The sequence below is a fragment of the Haliotis rubra genome, unplaced genomic scaffold (assembly GCF_003918875.1).
Source record: "Haliotis rubra isolate DU_JTF1 unplaced genomic scaffold, ASM391887v1 Scf367, whole genome shotgun sequence".
NCBI classification, from domain to species: Eukaryota; Metazoa; Mollusca; class Gastropoda; order Lepetellida; family Haliotidae; genus Haliotis; species Haliotis rubra.
Window position 1 is genome coordinate 886,925 of NW_025767043.1, and position 25,146 is coordinate 912,070.

Consider the following 25,146-nt stretch of genomic DNA (forward strand, 5'->3'; position numbering starts at 1 on the left):
CGTTTCGGTACTGTTACGATTACATAAAGAGCGTTATCGATATTGCATTGCTCTATTATTCAACCGTCGACAGATTTACGGTCATTATTGACATAAAATACTGATGAAATCAATCAAATACCAATCAAAATGTATGCACAGAGACACAATAGAATTGAAACACAGTATTTTAGAATCTTTCATCAATCCTGCTTTCTGATTGATCCCGAGGCGGAAGTGGGTCTACTTTAAATCTCAATTTACAACGTTATTGATGAGTGCTTCCACGCAAATGAAATATTACACTTTCTTAATGATATGATTTAAGTACAGATTGGTTACCATTATAGCTAAGGTCTACCAAAAAACTGGAACGTGAATTAAAGGTAATAGCAATTGATCCCAATACTTCACCTCGCTCATTTCACCAGGAGCAACGGGATCATCAAATAATTGACCTTCAGACTGTATGAACTTTGAGTGAACCTAGTGCTTTAAGCATTCGCTCGACCACGCCGAAGACCCGGGTTCGATTCCCTACGTGGGTACCATATACGTGCTCATTTAAAGTATACCGACATCAATATTCCATATTGATGGAATATTGCTTAAAGCAAGGTTCAACATTATGCACTCAAACAGACACACACTGACGTGCCCAACGGACGCAACTCTGCACAACGAATTGCGGTGCCTTAAACGCCGCACTCAGCAATATTCCACCTATATAGCGGCAGTCTGTAAATAATCAAGTCCGGACCAGACAATCCTATGATCAGCAGCATGAGCATCGATCTACGCAATGGGGATACGATGACATGTGTCCACCAAGTCAACGAGCCTGACCACCCGATCCCGTTAGTCGCCTCTTACGACAAGCATGGGTTGCTGAAGACCAATTCCAGTCCGGTTCTTCACGAGTCCTGTTTTATAATTATATTTTCCAGTTATATCACGGAGTGTCGACATGTTCGGGGACTGTATTATTGGTACAGAGGACAGTGAGGTACCTGAGGACATGACGCAACAGCTAAAAGAGACGTGAATTTCAAACTCACATTAAAGAGAAAATGAAGAAAATAAGTATGCTCTAAATTAAGATTTTTTTAACACAGCTTCTAGTATATTTGCTGGTCGTACGAGAAGACTTTATGAATTGGATGGTTAGGCTTGATTATTGTTGACTGCGATGCATCGTATCCTGATCGCTTTGATCGCTGCTCCTATTATCAACCACCGGTTTGTGTGGTCCAGGCTCGATTATTTACGGGCGGAACGGTGATAAAGTTACACGATATGTATGTCGAGCATGACAAATTTACATTTTAATCATTCCCTTTCTATGACAGATGTGTTGAACATGATTCAAATGCTTTTCCATTTAAAGAGGAACCTCTCTATCCCCTTTGGGTGCGGTGGGGTAGACTTGTGCTTAAAACAGAAGACCCGGGTTCTATTACCCACACGATTACAATATGTGAAGCCCATTTCTGGTGCCCCCCATGATATTGCGGGAATATTGCTAACAGCGGCGTAAAGCTATACTCACACACTCTATACCCTTTGAAAATTTCAACCGTTTAAGATTAAAGCTAGGAATCGTGTAAGTACTACGTCACTGGAGACAGAGAAACAACAGTAGACCTGAAATCTGTCAGACAAGACAGACTGTCGAATATGTTCATACAATAATATAATCCAATCTCTGACATTAGACATATTTTGGTCTCATTATAGAAATTCTCCCAAGAGCAATAATATAATTGTCCCACTGTCCCCGCCACTACAGATGAGACAAGTCCTTGGCTAAATCCCATTCCCTTTGAACTGATTTATATCTGAGAATAACTGTTCTTGACTAATGCATGGATATGCGAAAATCTCGGCTAATAATGAATCGATTGATATTTCCGCTTCGTAAATGTTGGCTCAAGTCGTTTTTTCATCTATGCAATGCATTTCCACATGACATAATTGAATTAGAAAATTAGGTAGAGCCTGTGAGCTGAACCCGGCAATGGAATGTTATCTGCTCTCGACCTCTTAATAGACGCCATATATGAATATCCTCAAATGTAAGAATGGGTGTGAATGGACCAGTACTTCTGGAAGTGGTTGGAACCACTGCTAGTAAAAGGCAGGGACTTTTAAGATGCCATGTAATACAATGACGTCCATTTGCGAGCGAGAGGTTCATCATCTCTGTTCAAAAGCACTTAGACTCAAATCCGATGCAATGCATGTGTCAAGCGTAATGCCTAAATACACCTTCTAAACAAATGGGCGGTTGGGTAGCCCAGTAGTTAAAGCGTTCGATCGTCAAAGTTCGATTCCCCAGATTGAGGTTTTCTGGTGTCCCCCGCCCTGCTATTGCTGGAATATTGCTAAAAGCGGAGTAGAACTAAACTCACTCACTCACTCTAAACAAACGGCGATCTCTATTCCACCATTTAATCAATTAATGCATAAGGCAAGTTTGAAGCAGCTTCCGTAGCTGTGGCAATTAACTTTGTAAATCTATGAGATACTGAATGTTTCGAAGTTCACAGTAATTATCCTTCATTTACACAGACATGAAGGCAGTGTAATCAATAAAAATCATTAGCAGACAATGTAACTTTTCTATTTTCGTCAATGCTGACGCAAAGGGTCGGTAAGCTTGCCCAGTAAATGTAACATTTATATCAATCGTTTAATAATCAAAATCATAACGTTCAAAACTGATTTTTAGTGAGTGAGTTATGTTTTACGCCGCTTTAAGCTGTATTCGAGCAAAATCGCGGAGGGAGGCACCAGAAACACTGACTTGTAAAGCGTCTAATAAACAACCCCTGAATGGTTTTAGATAATATAATCCGGTGAGTGATTGTGTTTACTCACTTTTAATTCTAATTTTCAACTCCCTGGGGATCATGTTGTGTCACCCACCACCACCCCCACCCCACCCCCACCCCCACCCCAAGCTGCACTGGAAAGTTAACAGTGACATTACCCTCCATACTACCAGGCACCCATACACTGCTGGGTGAACAAAGACGTGCTGCGGAGTAATCACTTGCGATACTACACGTATTTGATGTGTTTCAATATGGGGCTCAGCCGAAGCACTAGAAACTTGCAGGCCCTTTTATACTTTCATCTTTGAGAACTTTCGTGATGTACAGGAAGACCTATTCCTGGTACCGCCTATTTAAAGTCTGTATTGTTATTACCTGTAACAACGTATAACCGGGAAATGTTATATTAAAAAACATCCTTTCTCTCAACCTGAATAGGAACTGGTAGTCAATGTGTTCAGGACAAAACCATGCAAGGTTGCCTCCCTTAGAGGTAGCAGAATACCATGATTATTGGTTCTCACCGTTAACACTAGCCCAATACCTATGTTTTTCACCAAAGTAGTAAACATCAAAGCCCTTCGCGAACATGAAGGAGTGGTGGAATAGCCTAGTGGTTAAAGCGTTCTCTCATAACTCCGAAGACCCGGGTTCGATTCCCAACACGAGTACAATGTGTGAAGCCCATTTCTGGGGTCCCCCGCAGTGATATTGCTGGAATACTGCTAAAGCGGCGTAAAACAAAATTCACTCACTCACTCACTCACATAAACATGACTTCAGTCTCCCCTGTTGCGTTGTGGTGATGCCTTTTAATCTTGTAAGAAATCTCTTCAAAATCAACATTTTCAGGTAAAGTCGATTTTTTACTTGAGCAATTGTGTAAAATCACGTTATCAACACTTTTGTTACATATTTTGACGATTGTTTGAACACGATCGGTAATTAATTTATTTTTAAAATACAAAACGCCTATGCGTTTCTTTTTTTTGATAGTATATAAAAGGTACCTCATGTAAGGAAAATCTGACTATGACGTTTCATCCAACGCAATGTACAATCATGCTTGATTTAGTTTATTATTATCTTTCCTTTCAAAATCTAAAAATATAGCGATACCACGGAGATAATTGGCCAAGATAACAAAGTGCTTTCAGAAATAACCACACTACCAGAACGACAGCATCCTCAGCGATATCATACAGTCGCGTCTCATACAACGAGACCCGTCAAGATCAGGGTTACAATATTGATCTTCAGTAACCCATGCTTGTCGTAAGAGGCGACTAACGGGATCGGGTGGTCAGGCTCGCTGACTTGGTTGACACATGTCATCGGTTCCCAATTGCGCAGATCGATGCTCATGCTGTTAATCACTGGATTGTCTGTTCCAGACTCGATTATTTACAGACCGCCGCCATATAGCTGGAATATTGCTAACTAAACTCACTCACTCATACAACGAACACGTCTGGGATGAGAAACCCGCTATATTCCTGAATCAGTGATATTTACTCACATGTTGAAGTGCCGCACTTTCACCAAAGCCTTGTGAAATTCATCTACTCAGCTGAACCTAAATGACGTTCATTTCCATCGTTGGAAGTATTTCAGGATGGTCGGCTCTGGAAAATAATAAAATCAACGTATAGTAGATGCTGTGCTTATAATATTAATAAAAATATGATAATATGCGATGAAGTGAAAGACTATTGCATATGTCAATACTAATAAAGACAAGAATAGACTCCAATAAGTAGCAGTTGAACATTTAATCATCAAGCTATGAATACGGGCTGTATATTAATGTTCCAAAACAATAGCGAAAAAGCGGGGACCGGGTTGAGCTCGTGTAATGTCTTAAGATCAATATGCGGCAAAGCAAAGGCGCGTTTCCGTCGCTATTAATTCCTTCTTAAAGGGAAATAGTTCTTATCAAAGAGAGCCACGTTCTGTTGAATTACAACACGAAGTGAAAGCGGGAAATAAACTCGGAAAAAGAACATAAAAAGTATCAGCGTTCCTGTCTTGATTCCTTAATACTTAAACATATTGGCATGCAATGCATCATTTGCAAGGGAGAATAAAATCAGTTATGAAAGGTCTTACTCATTTCGCACACGTTCTTATCCATAAGCCATTTTTCGCCATGTACTGGTCCTATCACACTTTCTCGGTGGTTTCTTATGTGAGTGAGTGAGTTCAGTTTTACGCCGCAATATTTCAGCTATATGTCGGCGGTCTGTAAATAATCGAGTCAGGACCAGACAATCCCGCGATCAACAACATGAGCATCGATCTGCACAATTGGGAACCGATGACATGTGTCAACCAAGTCAGCGAGCCTGACCACCCGATCCCGTCAGTCGCCTCTTACGAGAAGCATGGGTTACTGAAGATGAATATTCTAACCAGGACTTTCACGGGTCGGTTTCTTATGTAATAGAGTTAGTGCGTGAATGAGTGAGTGAGTGAGTGAGTGAGTGAGTGAGTGAGTGAGTGAGTGAGTGATTCAGATCCCAGATATGTTTTGAAACAAACGAAGACGACTATGGTGCTGACAAACGAGATCGCAGGAAACCGGGATTCGAACCCACATTCAAATGGTTCTGGTATGTCCAGGGCACGCAACCCTGCTTTGCAAATAACTCAGCAGCGAGATAAATTGAAAATCCTCGAACGGGAATAAGATATAATTGTTCCTCCTAACTGCATACAATCTTATGTTAGTATACAAGCTGCTACAACAGTCTGTGATTAATTGGAGTCTGGACCAGACAATCTTATGTTAGTATACAAGCTGCTACAACAGTCTGTGATTAATTGGAGTCTGGACCAGACAATCTTATGTTAGTATACAAGCTGCTACAACAGTCTGTGATTAATGGAGTCTGGACCAGACAATCTTATGTTAGTATACAAGCTGCTACAACAGTCTGTGATTAATGGAGTCTGGACCAGACAATCTTATGTTAGTATACAAGCTGCTACAACAGTCTGTGATTAATGGAGTCTGGACCAGACAATCTTATGTTAGTATACAAGCTGCTACAACAGACTGTGATTAATGGAGTCTGGACCAGACAATCTTATGTTAGTATACAAGCTGCTACAACAGTCTGTGATTAATGGAGTCTGAACCAGACAATCTTATGTTAATATACAAGCTGCTACAACAGATCTGTGATTAATGGAGTCTGAACCAGACAATCTTATGTTAATATACAAGCTGCTACATATGTTAATATACAAGCTGCTACAACAGACTGTGATTAATGGAGTCTGGGCCAGACAATGTTATGTTAGTATACAAGCTGCTACAACAGACTGTGATTAATGGAGTCTGAACCAGACAATCTTATGTTAGTATACAAGCTGCTACAACAGTCTGTGATTAATGGAGTCTGGACCAGACAATCTTATGTTAATATACAAGCTGCTACAACAGACTGTGATTAATGGAGTCTGAACCAGACAATGTTATGTTAGTATACAAGCTGCTACAACAGTCTGTGATTAATGGAGTCTGGACCAGACAATCTTATGTTAATATACAAGCTGCTACAACAGACTGTGATTAATGGAGTCTGAACCAGACAATGTTATGTTAGTATACAAGCTGCTACAACAGTCTGTGATTAATGGAGTCTGGACCAGACAATCTTATGTTAGTATACAAGCTGCTACAACAGACTGTGATTAATGGAGTCTGAACCAGACAATGTTATGTTAGTATACAAGCTGCTACAACAGTCTGTGATTAATGGAGTCTGGACCAGACAATCTTATGTTAGTATACAAGCTGCTACAACAGTCTGTGATTAATGGAGTCTTGACCAGACAATCTTATGTTAGTATACAAGCTGCTACAACAGTCTGTGATTAATGGAGTCTGGACCAGACAATGTTATGTTAGTATACAAGCTGCTACAACAGTCTGTGATTAATGGAGTCTGGACCAGACAATCTTATGTTAATATACAAGCTGCTACAACAGTCTGTGATTAATGGAGTCTGGACCAGACAATCTTATGTTAGTATACAAGCTGCTACAACAGTCTGTGATTAATGGAGTCTGGACCAGACAATCTTATGTTAGTATACACGCTGCTACAACAGTCTGTGATTAATGGAGTCTGGACCAGACAATCTTATGTTAGTATACAAGCTGCTACAACAGTCTGTGATTAATGGAGTCTGGACCAGACAATCTTATGTTAGTATACAAGCTGCTACAACAGTCTGTGATTAATGGAGTCTGGACCAGACAATCTTATGTTAGTATACAAGCTGCTACAACAGTCTGTGATTAATGGAGTCTGAACCAGACAATGTTATGTTAGTATACAAGCTGCTACAACACTCTGTGATTAATGGAGTATTGACCAGACAATCTTATGCTAGTATACAAGCTGCTACAACAGTCTGTGATTAATGGAGTCTGGACCAGACAATCTTATGTTAGTATACAAGCTGCTACAACAGTCTGTGATTAATGGAGTCTGGAACAGACAATCTTATGCTAGTATACAAGCTGCTACAACAATCTGGGATTAATGGAGTCTGGACCAGACAATCCAGAGATTGACATCATGAGCACCGATCTAAGCAATGGATATATGATAGCATGGGACAACCTTGCCATTGAGCCTAATCATCAGACCCCTTTAAACGTTTCTTTCTTCATTTGTTGAAGTAATTCTTACCCGGATCTTTGCGGTTCTAGTTATCGGTAGTTCATGTTTGAATTATTCCATTCATTACGTTCTATCACCCTAAACAACGACTGACTGACTGAGTTTGGTTTTACGCCGCTTTTAGCAATATTCCAGCAACATCACGGCGGGGGACACCAGAAATGGGTTTCACACATTGTACCCATGTGGGGATTTAATATATTACATGCTGGAACCCGGGTCTTCGGCGTGACGAGCCAACGCTTTAACCACTAGGCTACCCCACCGCCCCTCCTAAACAACGAGCTATGACTGACTGAAGAAGGGCTATAATGGCAATCGCTTGACAACACCACGTTCATGCAAATCTGCGCATCTGACTTCAAGGCTCTGAGCTGTGGACCCATAAGCCAGTAAGGTTCGATTGTCGCCAAGGGTGAAGCTATAAATACATTTCAACAATACTCATGATGGGGATGAATCCTTTAAGACTCCAGGATCTATTTTCAATTCTGAAGTTGTATATCATGAAAAAAATATCGATAGACTTATTTAACAAAATCCATCCGCAAAGACATCAAAGGTCTATCTAAGCTTCACCAAAGGCAGTGTGTGGTTTGTTTATCAGGTTCAGAAGGGTACTGTACGGTGTTATAACTACTCGAGTCTGATATCAAAGTTAAATCCTTGCAATTTCGAAACCAATTTATTGGAAGTGTCTGGAAAGACAATGTTAAGACAGAAATGTCACTCAGTTATGTGCAATTAACATGTGAAAATTGCTCCGGCATTCGGGGTGAGTGAGTTAAGTTTTACGCCGCACTCAGCAACATTCCAGCTATGTCTGTAAATAATCGAGTCTGGAACAGAAAATCCAGTGATCATCAGCATGAGCATCGATCTACGCAATTGGGATACGATGACATGTGTAAACCAAGTCAGCGAGCCTGACCACCCGATCCCGTTAGACGCCTCTGACGACAAGCATGGATTTGGATCTTCACGGGTCGCTCCGACATTCGGAAGTCTGGATGGTTTGACGTTGCCTGCAATATTATGGCAGTCGTACAGCGACATACACACATGTACACGTGTGTGTGTGTGTGTGCGTGCGTGCGTGCGTGTGTGTGCGTGCGTATGCGTATGTCACTCAGCTATGTTGGTTTTGTGACACTTGCCAATGAGATATCATGCCACAGTTTAACATTGACGCTCGACTCAGACACATTACTGTCCGACCCAGGGTCTCGATCCACAAAGCCTTATTCGTAGAGCTACGACATTCGTAATTCTATGGTAAACTATAGAGGTACGACAGGCCGTGACGTTACGAACGCTTTGTGGATCAAGACCCAGCCCCTAAGCGTTGGATGCTGGGCGTATTCACAGACCTTAAAAACTTTGGATAATAAAGTAAAATCATGTTATGGTTGAAAGAACGTAAACGTAACAGAGTTAGTGTAGATTTACTAAACAACGACTGGATTTAGATTTATACAAACAATATCACCTGCATTCTTTTGCCATAGCTTCCGTAAGAAGAGGATGCTCGAAAATAATTTCCACAAATGTAATTGATATAGGATTCTTGTAAGCTGTATGATAATGATAATTGATAATAATTGGAGTCACACTGCAGCCGTAGTTGACCGCCTACGATCGTGCAGGACGGTGAAGTTAACGTTTCCGAATCGTTAGTTTTTCGGCGTGACGGGCGAACGTTTTAACCACTAGACTACCCCACCAACCGCTGTAGAACTACAAACGTTTCTGTGCAGTGTGCGTGTTGCCTGTTTCAACCGCAGTTGCATAAGCAACAGTAGCTGTAGTAGTAGTTGTTGTTGTGGCTGTCTCTGAGGATAAGCGTCGAAACACGTGTGTTCACAGCTTCTTTGAGTACACAATGACGATAACATATGGAGAAGATACATATCTGGTTAGTAGTGACACGGTAAGAACCAGCCCGCACCAGATCAGTTTACAGCGATCCTCCAGACACACTGCAGAGAATATATACAAAATACGGTTCTGATCATGAAATGATACAAATGTGCGTAACGACCTATCTCTGCACTTGACGTGTGTGGTCTAGAAAAGTGTGATGTAGTAATTTGTAGACGTATTGTCTATTCTCCGTCGCACAATAGTGTAGGGATGGTTTGTACCCCGCCCATCGAAAACATTGTTTTCTAAGTCAGCCGTGAGGTAGCCTAGTGGTTAAAACGTTCGCTCGTCACGCCGAAGACCCGGGTTCGATTCCCCACATGGGTACAATGTGTGAAGCCCGTTTCTGGTGTTCCCGCCGTGATATTGCTGGAATATTGCTAAAAGCGGCGTAAAACCAAACTCACTCATTAACTCTATGTCAGCCATATGGCCTTTTGTCTTTGCTGAATTCGAAGTTGTTTGTCCTCAATGACAGGTTCACAATGCATTCCTCCGTCGGGAATATGGACAAATGTCTCCTCTGTCGAGCCGGTAGTTCTATATTCTTCTTTCTCTCCTATTTACTTTCTTAGTTGTTGCTCTGTTTGTGCTTTTCTCCTCAGCTCCCAGTTGAAAATACCTTACTTCTACATCAACAAAATTGAGCTTTTGTCCTTTAAGAATCAGCTCCAAGTTATAATATATGTCCTGACCATATGGAGTTTTACCTTCGATGGATGAATTGTCATCCAGTTGGCCATTAAATTGTGTTGGAGTTGTTTATTTTCAGCCGTAAAATGAACGTATATTCTTTCCTTCGGGAGGAAGTAGTATCTCAGATGGAGTTGTTTGGCTTCCAAAATAAATATATCACCTTTCCTTCTTCAAGCAGATGATGTTGTATCTCTGATGAAGTTGTTTTGTCTTCGCCTCCGAAGTGAACATCTTCTTTTCTTCGTCAACCAAATGGAGGTGTATATTTCCAAGTGTTGTTTTGACTTGCGCTCCAAGTTTCAAATGAGTTCATTTTTACGTCAAGCATAATGTAGTAATATTGTTGTCAGTTCCGAGTTCAATTGCCTTGTTTTCTTTCTCCAGCGCACCGAAATGTATATGCATGTCTCTTGGAGTTGAATGTTTTCCGCTGCCAGCTAAAAGGACATTCGTATCTACCTCACACACATGTCTAGTCCTCTAAACGGATGTTCTGGTACACCCTGAAACACACCAGTCATTAACCTGAAGAATACGTCCATGGCAAAGCCATGCCACCACGTTATCGAACTGCCGAAATGTCATTAGGTTAAGTGTTGTGCAATACAGTCAAAAGTGTCATTTAATCAGATGTAACTGTCTGACAGGTACCCCCCAAGGAGCCACAACTGTGTCGGTGTCAGTGTTGGTGTCGATGTCGATGTAGGTGTCAATGTCAATGTCGATGTAGGTGTTGATATACGACCCCATGCCTCCTTCCGTTTACACAGCTGCTGTGGGAATCCTAACCGCACCGCCTCATATGGACAATACTATTTGGTGAGTGAGTTAAATATTTAACTTTACCAATATATACACTACACTACATCCTATCGTCACAGTATAACAACTAGATTATCACATTGAACTTAAAACGAGTTGGAGAGCATGTACTATATTAAACTGTCAATTAATAACACAATATGTGGACAATTTCTATCACACACCATTTCAAGCACACGTAAAAACAAAATGTCCTTTTGTGTTGCTGAGCCCCTACAAGGAGGGATTATCGACATCGTCTAAACAAAACATTGACACATTTGCAAAACGATAGATGAACAGAAGTCATTGACCTGTTAACATGAATCCTTGACCAATGGTATCCACAGCACTCAGTAGCTAAGCTCTCTGACTTGGTTACAACGTTTCTCTCTCAGCATTAACTGCACTTAAACGAATATATCTTAACCTTACGTCCTCGTATAATGCGAGACAGGCATGGCTCGTCAGCCCGGTAGGATTAAAGCTAGTTGGATGCAGGATATTTCTGAGGTTCTGATCGTGTTTGATCCAGCAGTAAGTTACTTTGCTGTCTGGAAATACAGCCGATATTGAGTTTCTGGCCGATTTATATCCGAAGACACATAGATTAGGTAGCCTCACGAGACCGATCGCCCATTAGAATCTTTCGTGTAGTTCATCATGTAATCTTGTTCTCCTTCTATTCGTAATTATACATACAAACTTTCACTTAAAACCTGAACATAGATCTCACGTATACCATGCTTCACATAACTTATCCAACGGTAAGGGGCGGGCAGTAATTTATGGACAGTTAATGTTTTCCTCAATGCGTCTTCATCTTGTAAATGGTTCCTGGGGAGTATACACACGTCCTCAGATACAATCAAGGACTATATTTATTGTGGCCCTGGGAGTAGCCTGTAGCTTTGTTGTAGATGACGTCTAGAGATTGCAAAATGTTGATACTGCAATATCCTGCATATCAATAGATTCAATACAACAACTATCCGTGTTAATTAATTGACAACTCATAAAGGCCCCATTTTGAAATTCAGGAAGGTGACGGGATGGGTGCTGATTCATTTTACAAGATGAGGCACATGATTTGTCTCCTGGTTTCACACAAACAAATCCGTTCACTCGACATACTGTATGATCTGAAGAAGCAGCCGGGTAGTCCAAAAACATGTAAGGCTCGCCAAATTTCAATGAATTAATGCCTTTTATAGTCTGAGTTTATGAGTGAATGAGTATGGTTTTACGCCGCTTTTTGCAATATTCCAACAATATCACGTCGGGGAACACCAGAAATGTGCTTCACACATTGTACCCATGTGGGGAATCGAACCCGGGCTTTCGGCGTGACGAGCGATTGCTTTACCAACTAAGCTACCCTACCGCCTCTGCATATTTGGAAGCATTGACGAAAGATGTATTTTGTGAAAGACACACATCGCCACTTCTTCAAACACTCAGCAAACACTCATATATGTCTATGCATGTCTGTTGATTACATACGTTGGACAAGTTATTATCATAACATTTATGAAAGACATGTGTACGTTGTGATGCTGTCAACAAGAAGGAACCTTTGAGAGTTGCACTTGAAGTTGTAAACAGAAGTCCTCCAAGAGTGATATGTTTTGCAAGGGAAGCTCATACCCTGCAAGATGTATTGCACATATAAACCAGCAATTGATCTGAGCACAGATGAAGAGAAATTCTATCATTCACAAAAAAACACGTTCATTACTTCATCATGAAAACGTATTCATATGATGTTGCCAATATCATTACCAAATGGTTTATGTGTATGCTGTTCATAACCAGATATGATACCGTATAAAAATTGATCGAGGAACTCACAAATTGCATTTCGTTTTGCCAAATAGAAGGTAAAAAGAAAATAAATTGCATTTCTTTCCACGTTGTGCCAAACAAGCACAAGCATGGGAATGAAAACTGATGACAGAATCCTTCATAAACACATCGTGACGTCTTCAGCTGCGAGGAAAAATACTGACAATGTCAAAGAGTTCTGTAAACCTGACTTTTGTTGGACTTTCCAATCGCATTTTTATTGCTTGTTGTCAGCGTGGAGACGAAAGATCGGCTGCAGATTCATTTTTGTACAAATCATGCGTAAATCAATTTATTTCTTTGTGTGCAATTATCCGCTTGTCTGCACTTGCATCAGAATCCCCATCTGTTGAACGCATCTCAGTGGGAATCTTTCAAGAAATTACTGTCTATTCAGCGTCTCATTCTTACTTCTGTAACATTTTAGCTCAGCAAAATTATACGTCTGACCCATTCCTAGAGAAACACAATCCTCATAAACAGCGAAAAGGAAATATAATAGCGTATCATCAGTAGAATGGTCACATACGGATTCTGACAGAGTCTGAATATGATCTCCCCATCATTTGCAAGGTCTGTTAATGAACACTCCCTTCCGGCGTTGCGATACCGCCGGACATGTTTCGAATGTAAATGGCGCGGTCACAGACAGCCGATGGGCACTCTGAAACCATACGCTGCCGCGCAGGTTACGGTTCACCAAAAAGGAAATTACCTCTATTAGTTTAAAGTTAGATGCAATCAAACCTTTCCATGTGTCAAATTTTCAGACAGGTATGTGATTATTTCCACCATGATACTAAAGTGCAAGCAAGGCTCCATCACTTCCTCTATCCGTTAGCCAATGTCTTTTGTGGGGCGTTAACTGACGCAAACACGTTATTGGAACGTCGGTCCTGAACGAGACCAGAAGCATTGAAAGGACTCCCTTCCCCGAGGCGCTGGTGTTTCTCTGATCACTCCCCAGACATCTCTGGAATCCTTTCCACTAATTAAACGACAAAAACGCGACAAATTTTCAATTAATTAAATCCTACTTTACCCTAGATATCATTGCCGGTCGGGGAAGAAAATCAGCTGTATGCTGAATACTGTGATTATTTGAGCGAGATCGATGCTTCATTAAGCCGTCGTCTATCTCTATGATAGGTTCTGGACTTTAACACACTTTCCCAACTACCATAGAGAGATCCTCCTCTTGCTAATGGTCGACAGTGCCTAGATCAGTTCCGATTGTATGGACCATCAGATTTTTCCTTCTGGATTGGTTTTGGATGCATTCTGCAATCTATACTAGGTATTCTTCGATAATGTCTTCTATCGAATAATACGAGGGTTGTACACATGACATTTTAAGTAGTTCGGATTTCAAACTGTGTTTCAAACAATCTGAAAAAGCAATGTCGTAAAAGCAGCATTACTTGATTACCACTTCTTCGGGGAAAAACAGGTATTCTAATTTTAAATGTGGCTCTACGTGTTTGTAAATTGTCATCTGAGTCCTTTTAAACATTAAAATCCAAGATGCTGTAATGTGAAAAAGAGGATAATTTTACTGAGCAACTCCGAAAATGAAACACGTGGAAAATTGTAGTTAAATAAGAAAGTATGATAATTTTAAACGTTAATTTAAGGAAAATACGACGAACAAACACGGCACACGGAATGTCGTTTCGCTAATAACAGGCCCATCCTACAGGGTCTACAAGTCTGATAGCCTTTTAAATTGATCAAGTCCACACATAATCACGAATGCTTTCTTTATAACGTAAGTTGGTCTTGCTAAAACTCTGATCTGTGCCTTTACCTCTTACCGTTTTTCATTATTTCTAAAGAAAACAACCGCCTCCGTGGTGGAATGGTTAGAGCGTCCGCCCGGAGAGCGGAAGGTCGCAGGTTCGATCCCCGACTGCGTCATACCAAAAAGACGTTAAAATATGGTACTTGTTGGTCCCTGCCTGGTGCTCGGCATTAATGGGTACAACAAAGACTGGTCGGCTCGGAGTAAGTATAATGTGTCTGAGTGGGTATTCATGCTTCACTGCGGCATGGTATCTCAGTAGGCTAGCACTATAAAACCAGCTTCAGTCTGGGCTAGTACCAGCAGCCGCACATACACATACACACGCATGCACGTCGTCATATGAGCGAAATATTCTCAAGCAGGACAATAAAATTTTGTTTCCATGTAGCAACGTACATTTATATGCTTGCATTACACTTTGTTATATTATAACTGATGTAACTCAACGCAATGTTTGTATCTCATTGTTATTTTGTAAATGTTATATTTTGCAACAACTATGTGTTTTGAGGTCGCCGTGCCCCCATTTGGGTCGCCATCCCCAGTACACGTCTGTCACTGCAATGTGCAAATGGTTAAAACATTAAAAGTATTTTAGTCTTAGTTTGTGGCCCCAAACATCCACAGGTTCAGCGAATGTTCTGAAAGGTGTTCTGTTCACTCCTTTTTGAGCGTAAAATTAAATGTCTTGAAGCTTTGAAAGGAACACGATTATCTCACTGTCACAATCTAATTGGATCTCGATGCTCGGTACCGAAGTTGTTGGTTGGTTAACGGTCTGAATCCAAACATCTGCCGAATATGGCCATTGGTCTTTCCGTAGTTTTGATGTATCTATTCAAAGTGACCCATATTTAAAAATAAGTGACTTTTATTTAATATAACCTCTACATGGATAATAACTAGTCTTGACTTTCTCACGAAACTTGAATCAATTATTGTAAGGCGTCATTGAACTTATTGATGACACCAGGTGTTTTCGAAAAGAGCAGACATGTCCTGCTCTGTCGGCACTATCCTCCACAAAACCAATTCGGATACAAATGTATATGTTTATTGTGTGACAAGCATCAGGGTGATCCATAGTGAACAACGATATTGATAAACCATAATTAAAAATATTCATCCTTTACAAAGCAGTTTTCCGCGAGATATATTCTTTATTTTGAAGAAATAGCCAAACATTTTTTTCGCAGCTGTTGTTTTTTGTCAAGAGGATACATTCTTCTGTTCAAGTATTGACCTTAGCTTCTGGCGTACCGCAACGCTTCGCTATCAGCATTCAATATTATAGCGGATATATCAACGCTCAGTGTGTAATATTCCCCTCCGATCGGTAGTATCCTGAAAAGCATTATTTGATATTTTTAGGAGGAAAAATACAGGCTTCCTGAACTTATTTACTAATAACAACAAGAAACGTGATCATTAGACCATATTGAAATGTCAGTGAGTAAATCAACTAGAAATGTTATCTTGAAAAACTACATTGCTTCCAGAAATATGGATGTTAAACGAACTCCATTGATGCTTTCCACTGAGACGTGCGCATGGCTGTGTTAGAGAGATTTAGAAAGTGGAATGGTCTTTGATTCTTCTCGCGTTAAGGCATTGTAGGAAGTGATCAATGTTTATTCAGGGGGTCAGTGAGTGTATGGGTATTTAACACCGATACAGTGTTGTAAGACAAATAGATATTGCATACTCCCAAAGATTAAAATGTTCTTGTACTTTGAGTTTGACCTTCACATCAGTATGAACATTCGATATCTATATCTTTGCCAAGACACTCAAGTCGGATTACCAACATGTTGAAACGCACGTATTTCAGTTAAGAAGAGCAGTGACGGAAGTTTAACACAGGATATTAGAATCTGGCATAAGTCAGGAACAAAATATTGATCAATGGGTGGTAATGTTTTCAAATCTCTCAGGGATCAATCATGTAATCGTTTTGATATGATTTCCCTGTTCAGCCGTGTTTACTGATCATCTGAATATTAAGGGTCATATTTTGTTTTGATAATGACATCAGGGCTGTTTGAACTGGCATGTTTTAACGTGGAAGCCCATGTTGTTGACGATAACAAACTGCAGTGCTTCTATATGTTTTTTGTGTTCTTTGCAGTTGCAGATAAACAAGGACAGGTGAAAACAGCCGTTAAAACAGCTGTCAAATGTGAACATATACCTCAAAGTTGTTTTTCCACGTTGTTCATCAGAAACGTATGTGGGCAGTTGGGTTGGTTGGTTTGTAGTTTAACGCCGCACTCAGCAATATTACCGCTATATGGCAGGGGTCTGAAAATAATCGAGTCTGACCCAGACAATCAAGTGATCAACATCATGAGCATCGATCTACGCATTTGGGACACGATGACATGTGTCATCAAGCCTGCCCAACCGATCCCGTTAGTGTCTTCTTACGACAAGCATGGGTAGCTGAAGATCAATTCTAACCCGAATCTTGAGGCTGCTTGAGGGGACGGCATGATCAGATTTGGTCTCTTGGCCAAAACATGGTGCCCTAAAAGGGTTTACCATAGGTCATGTTTCCAGTTAATGGTTGCTTGAATATTATTTACCGCAATCATTACTATTGCTCTCTGTGGCGTAAAACAACATGCACACTCATTCCTCGCACCTATTGCACGTATCTCATTATTTTCGCTTTATTGACTTATGGATCATTCCACTATTATTTCCACGATTAGCAACTGGGTCATTGTGACCTTGGGTATCTGTGTTTTGATTCCGAGAAAGATTATTGATGACTACCTCAACGTGCTTTCAACTTGATACTCGATGACTACATTTCTACACGGCACATCAAACTGGGTGACCTCATCATGTAATGCACCATGGACGCAGTGGAATCAGTTGAAACGTGAACGTCCTTTGGTTCATTACACTTCCTCTTTATTATTTAACAGTTTTTGGTACACGGCAACGGCCGGATCGTTAACAAGATGGTAAATATCAAACTTGGGAGCAAAAGGAGTGAGTGAGTGAGTGAGTGAGTGAGTACAGTTTAATGCAGCACCCAGCAACATTTCAGCAATATGACGACGGTCTTTAAGTAATCGAGTCTGGACCAGACAATCCAGTGATCACAGGAAGAGCATCGATCTACGCAATTGGAATACCTAAACTGCCCAAATTTGCTTTAGTGTGCAGCCTTCAGTATGGAAGACTAAGGACAAGGCAATTGGGATGCGATGACATGTGTCAACCAAGTAAGCGAGCCTGACCACCCGATCCCGTTAGTCGCCTATTACGACAAGATGGGTTACTGAAGATCAATTCTAACCCGGATCTTCACCGGTCTGGGTGCAAAAAACACCTAGGCTTGACTACCCCATAACAGATTCCGTTTTGGTGTAAAGGAGAAATAGTGAAAAGCATATTAATGGACAGTGAATATCAGTGATGACACCAGGTGTTCACGACAGGGCAAGGATGTCCTGCCGCACTATCAACCGGCGTTCACTCTATTTGCCTGAAGAAGGTATCTACTCCCGACGCCGTCAGGAGTACGGGTTGCCCGTAAAAAGACCAGACAATCAAATGATTGATGAACCAGATGGATCGAGCGGTGCAATGTTCATCTCAGTTTACCATAAGTCTGGTTTGCTTGTCATAAAGGGATGAACTGGAGATCATCTTTTCTTCCAGCGCGGTGTTTGTGTGGGAGTATTAAGCCTTCAACACTCGCTTTGTTATCGACTTTTGGGAATACAATTGATAACCCTTACCCTTTTCCACATTAGATCTACTTCCTCATTTAACGGTTGTCTGATGATATTACTTCTCAAGATCTTGAGTTCCGGCTGGCCACAACTAAATATAAACGGCTCGATGCCCATGTAGCTTTAGTACCATAATATATCAGTGGCTGGGTGTTCACACCATTTTCTTTCTCAGCTCCCTGCGGAGTACACAAATTGCTGCCAAAAAGGCTAGAAGGTTAACAGTCACATTAACATAACATCATAATCTTTCTGCTTTGGTTTCAATGCAATATACAGACAAAAATTAGCACCAACACATATACGTTTAGTTTTCCATATGTCACAAACAGTGAATAAATAATATCGGCGCATTACAGTTCCAGGTAACAATAAACTGAATTTGAAATTATGGTAAAAACACAATACACATTAAAAATTATTCACATTTCACAAACATACACAGAATTTACATATTCTTAATGGAACGTTATCTACTGGATTCTTAAATAATTATCAAGATACGAGGCCTCATTGTCGTGTCCGTAACATAACATGGAAGCAAAATAACCAGAGGTCTTCGAAAAATGGACATGTTGAAGAACGTTGTTGTGGATGAAATACACAATGCCATTTTAGAAAGTGGTCAAATGTAACATATGTTATATTTGGGATTACACTTTCTCAGTAAAGTACAGATTCTAGTACTTTTTTTGGGGGGGTTGAATCCCATTCGGGATTCGAACCCACACCCTCAGAGTCAGGCACCTAATCGCCAGCACAGAAAGTCAGACGCCTAGACTGCTCAGCCACCGCGGCTTCCACAAAAGTGGAAGTCTTATCAGAGGGGTACACAAAGTCCGTAGTCTAGACTAGACCGAAGTTCGATTCCCCAAACAAACACAACATGTCAAGGTCTTTCTGCTGTCCCCCGTCATGATAGTGCTGGAATAGTGTTAAAAGCGACGTGAAACTATACTACCTTATTCTCTGACAACATGTAATGTCCACAAACAAAAATCCTCATATGTGAGGCCCCGAATATATACTTCAACCCACGTACAAAAGTAAATACATAAATTCCATTTTTCATATAAACTTTAACTTCCTCTACCAAAACCACACCATAGAATATGGATCCAGTACCTGCACAATCTGGTACCAATCAGGAATGCAATGCCTTCGAATGGCAATTTGTACCTGACCATTTTTCCTTCTTCTCTAAGCCGCTGACTCGATTCCCTCAGCTGTTTGTCAAAGTACGGCTATATCATTCCAATATTTGTATTGCTTTTCAATAACCGCAAGGAGATAAATATTAACTGTGTAAACACTGACCGCATCATTATTCTGTGGACGATCACAGAATCGATATCTATCGCCAGAAGTGCGTATATTCTTTCAATTAGGACTGTTTAACCGAAGACGAAGCCAGAAGAGTAAATACAGTTTGTTTTCAGGATTCTGTCGCATTACAATGACGATATTACATTTAATAATATATCTTAGAAACATATATTGTGGGCCACACACAATTTCTTGTGTTTACTTCATTTGTCTCAAATAGATAAAAGGTATTGGTGACTCATAATACTTTTCATTTTGGATATTTGTTTGACAGATTTTGATATTTCAGAAATGTATCACAGATAATATACTATATTGCTATATTCAACAGTTTTGGACAATATAGTGATATTTGTTTTTCATATTTGCAAGACAGCCATTAATACTTTTGTTACATATCATAGATTTAAGATTCCTAAAAATAGGAGTCATTGTGGAAAAAGGTGTCAAGGCCAACAAAACAGTCATCAATCTCTAAGTTCCAGTCCACCATGGACCTTCTTCCATTATATGTACGCCTATGCGTAATGTTTTACCTTTGAAGAATAGGGTACCCGTGAAGATCCGGGTTAGAGTTGATCTTTAGTAACCCATACTTGTAGTAAGAGGCGACTAACCTGATTGGGCGGTCAGGCTTGCTCACTTGGTTAACACATGTCATCGTATCGCAAATGTGTAGAACTGGAATATTGCAGAGTTCGGCGTTAATCAATCAACCAACCAACCAACCAACCAACCAACCAGCCAACCAACTAGCCAACCAATCAATCAATCAATCATAGGCTTAGAATAGATTTTGATCAAGCAATGCTTACTATGCTGTCCATCCTTGATTGGTGCATGTCAGGGTATCCCAGTTTACAAAATCGATATCATTCAAGCCTGTTCAAGATTCGATGATGAGACCACCGTGAAATAGTTGAATTCTGCTGCTCGTTGAATTAAACAACTCAAACGGTTATTGTTTAATCTCCCCATGTATACACCACCAAGGCAAAATGAACTTTATTCACCCCACAGTCTGTTAGTTAAGTGATGCCTGACAGAGCGACATCATCACAGTGGCCATGCACATCCGTGTCTGGAACGATGACGTTCTGATGTCTGAGTATTTGGTTTCGTTATTTACACACAATTATGCTCCATGCTGATAATTTTAATTCATCAACGTTCATCAGTAATGATAGGGTAAAACCGCCTCCCTGGTAGGAGTAAAATGAGAATATGAAACTACGCTCAAGAGGTCAGGCCAACAAACAATCCAGGTTATAAATTGCATGCTATCGTCTTCCAGTGTCCATACGCAGTATATCAACTTCACTGTTTGGGCAGCAATTTTCAGAACAATCTGTATTCCATTACATTATTAATGCATTTCTCGTTTTGTCATGTGGAGTGGACATTGTCGATTTGGTTTCAGTCGTAATGGCCTCAATATAGCATTGATTGAAGGCCATGGTCATTGGAAATCCCATATTTCATACTACACATTAACCATGATGTGTTTCAGAATAATTATGTGGTATTTCCTAAATGCTTAAATCAATGATATCTCTATCCTGATGGCATATCAAAACGTATTTATCTGTAAAATGAAGTATATGAATAAGTATTGTCTTTCTATTAGTTATTAGGTTATCAGTTTGGGGCATGATCATATTAAATGTACATAGGTAAATGGGAATGGTGTGTATGGTTTCACGGGTGCTACAGACAAAGCAAGTAATTAACATCTGATGGTCAGTACTTCATGGAACATAATTCAGCTCTAGAAATAGTTTTGGTTGGTAATCGATACTCGCTCGCTCGTGAGTGAGTGAGTGAGTGAGTGAGTGAGTGAGTGAAACTATGGTTTGCGGCAGTTTACTTAGTCTGAGCGAACATTTTCAATATTTTATGCGACGAGCTTTGGCATACGTTTAGGAATTTGTAAAGGCACCTTACATAACCGGACACCTAAGTAAACAAACACACAGATACACTTTACTGAGGATAACATGTGCCAATGTTTTCCTCAAACTCTTCTTGTTCCTTGCAACATAAGCAATCTTCTACAATTCTTCCAGAAGAAGCTAATACAAACTTTTGCATGTATAACAAAGCATACATGGCAATGGCAGTACACCAGCGTGAATGAGGTAAGTGCCAGAATTCCTATTTCCACCCAGAATCTATGAGAGAACAATTTCCAAATAGACCGCTAATGATTTCTCAATTATCCAGAAATAAGTCAATTTGTTGAACACAGGCAACAAAAGAGACCAATAACACTATTACAAGAGAGTCAACCTCCAGGATCGTGACTGGACAGGAAGGGCTTTTGTAGCAATGAGAGGTGACTGTGTTATTCCATATTCCGTATTAACAGTCTATACGTGGCATTGCTGGCACGTCAAAGGAATTCCATTAGACGCAGGTCGACCTTGAATAAGCCTAAGTGACTACCGTATTGAGAGGCTTCTGGAACCTCAGAGCAAATATACACTCTCTATCTCAAGATGGCATTTTGCTCTTAGCAAATTTGTCGATTTTTCTGATTTATAGTATCTTTCGTTGGATTTGGTTCCAAACTGAAAAATGTATAAACAATAAAAACAGTATTTCAAAGAGGTGAGAATTGATTCTTGATTTGAATTAATTTCTTAAAATTATTTTGCAATGGAAGAATTGTTCTTCCTATTCACAAATTGAAGCAACAAAAGCCTTCCCACATTCAGTAGAATTCTCTGCCAAATGCAGAGTCGATTGTACAATTGTGACTATATCATCATCATACATTTGTTTCAGCAGTATTACAGCTGTACAATGTTGTTTGTAAACAACATTCGGGTCTGGACTAGACAATCCAAAGGAAATTTATTATCAACAACTCGCAATGATCATTTGTTCGCAGTGGCGTTGTAACGCCTTTGAAATACATTGTTCATAAGTTCGTAATATGATAATTACCATGTTTCAGATCGGCTGAATACAATGTGCATGAACACAGTTCGATGTGTATGACACGGAAATATACAAACACACACGTGTTGGCTGTGGTATGCCATGCAACACATGCTTCTTCTTTGAACATTTACGGTTGACAACCGATTAGCCTTTGGCGGCCCTTGAAGAAGAGCATTATCTGACCTTTGTTGAAGCATCTGTGCCGATAATTACACGGAAACTCTGACTGGACAGTAACCCTACAAGCGACCCTCTGAAGGCGCTCCAGGCAGACATCCTCCTCCAAGCATGAAAATGAAGACAACATCTGATACCTCCTGATAGGCTGACACTTGAGTGTGTGGGAAGGGATTGCCCTTCGGGGGAGGTGTGTGAAGGGAGGGTGGGGGGTGCTATGGGGCATGTTGTGTTTGTTTAACAATATTATCACTGATCGAATCGATAACAACATATCCGTACCCTCACGGAAAATATTTACAGAAAGTTCCGATTCCTAGAATAGACGAAAGGCATGGACAGGTCTGAAAGGAGAAACAAAAGAACTAGTCATTCACATATTTTCCTTCCAGTTTTGTACGATTCTGAAATTTGGTAATATATGCATCCATAGTGAAATTTACATATGTCATTTCCAAATAATTTTTTTTTATTTAAACAATTTCTATTTCATGGGGATTCTTTAATGAGGGGTGGGGAAGTTGAATGTTCAGAATTCGTAAAGCTTAAAAAATGTCATTTGAAATTAAAGTTTGGAAGAACGTTTGAATAAAATTACATATGTTCTGAGTCAATATCGAGGGTTAGACTCATAGGGTCTCAATGTTTAACCGGTGTTGGTTGCCCCTTGATCTCTCCAAAGTCTCAGTCCTCACTCACACTCCTTGTACATGAAGACCTGATCATGTGCAACCTCTACGGCTAATGTAAGTGAGAGAATACTAGGACCCCACGTACAACATAATTAACTCCACAGCTCCGGACCGTGTAACAAATCCTAGCATCTTCAACAGTCGTCACTGACACTGATGTTCAACAAACGGGTTATCGTCAGAAAGTCGTTAGACACTCGAGCAAAGCCTAAATATTTATCAAGTTATTTTCATGATCCATTGCCCGCGAATTAAAAACAAATCTAACATTTGCAAGTGTACATGTGTAAGGATGAACCTACACAGAAGAACGTCAGACCTAATTACCTTCAAACGAATCTCACCTCTTTGAAGTGGGATAATGCAAGTCTGCGGAAGCCTGGTACTGGACGCTTTAACAAGAAAAATGGTCCTGCAACGCCCCACATTCCAACACAAACAAGACAAAAAGATTGAAGAAACTGAAGCGGTCAGGTTTTAGATATAGAAGATTATATTCCTTACTTGACAACACCATATCGTGTGAAATTTGTAAAAGATTATTTACACTTTGATGTCCTCCCCACAGAAATATCTGACTAATGATTCCTTTCCGATAACATCTAACCATTTTTATGAAATGCAGCTGGAAGCAATCATATGGATGCTCTGCTCGTATATCCAAACAGTTTTTCATTCTAACATACATGAGATTGACTCGTTTTTAGTATCATAAGAATGGATATATTGCCTATATATGAGCTCACACTTTACCTCATAACACGAAAAGAGCTCTGACATTGACTTCTGCTATCAAATAATTTCCAAACAGTATTTTGTACCGGAAATAATCCCTTGATTCTACATTATTTTATTGTCGGTTGACAAAATAAAGTTTCAGCAAAATACAGAATGTGTTGCATCAACTGAAGGTGTGTTTGGTCAACGTGATGCGTTGTAGTGTGGATTGGTTTTACAAAACATACTGTCGAAATATGAAATCTGTAGCTACAATCAAAATACGTAGCATTCTACAAGTGCAATGGTATTGAACTTCATATTATAAAGATCCCGCAATGAGTGAGTGAGGTCTGACGCCGCTTTTAGCAATATTCCAGCAATACCAGTGGGAAAAACAAGAAATGGTCTTCACACATTATACTCATATGGAAAATGGAACCCGGGTCTTCGGCGTAACGAGCCAACGCTTTAACCACTATGCTTCAGAAAGGTTTCACCATATTGGCAAGAAGTAGTACTAAAGGTTACCCAAACTTGTTAGAAGTAGTACAAAAGATTTCGCCATAAGTAGTTGCAAAAATGGTTACCTACGGGTAAGAAGTTGAAATATCTAATCATGCAGGAAAGATTCAGTACAAAAGCTTCGCCAAAATGGAAGGAGGAAGTACTACATACATTCCACCCAAACAGGAGGAAGTTAATAAATGTCAAGTAAACCCGCTTGGAAAGAAACAGTACGAAAGGTTGACCCAGCTTGTCAGAAGTTGAACCAATTGTTCACCCAACTGATAAGAATTTTATGTAAGTCAGTCAAACGGGAAAGATTTAGTACAAAGCCATAAGGTACATGAAAGAAAATTCATTGTCAACCCAACATGTAAGAAATCGTACAAAAGGTTCACCCAATGTGTAAGAAGTGGCACAACAGTTCCTTATAACTGGTAAGAGTGAGTG

The 25,146-nt window shown here is 40.1% G+C and overlaps 1 protein-coding gene across 1 annotated transcript in view; it reads right to left on the reverse strand.

Moving 5' to 3' along the window:
• The window catches only part of LOC124285722 (orexin receptor type 2-like), a 104,329-nt gene that overhangs the window by 35,182 nt on the left and 44,001 nt on the right, over positions 1-25,146 (reverse strand). The window contains exon 2 of the mRNA XM_046722000.1: positions 4,336-4,441. The gene's annotated coding sequence lies outside the window, so the exon portion shown is untranslated. The remainder of the gene's footprint in view (positions 1-4,335; positions 4,442-25,146) is intronic.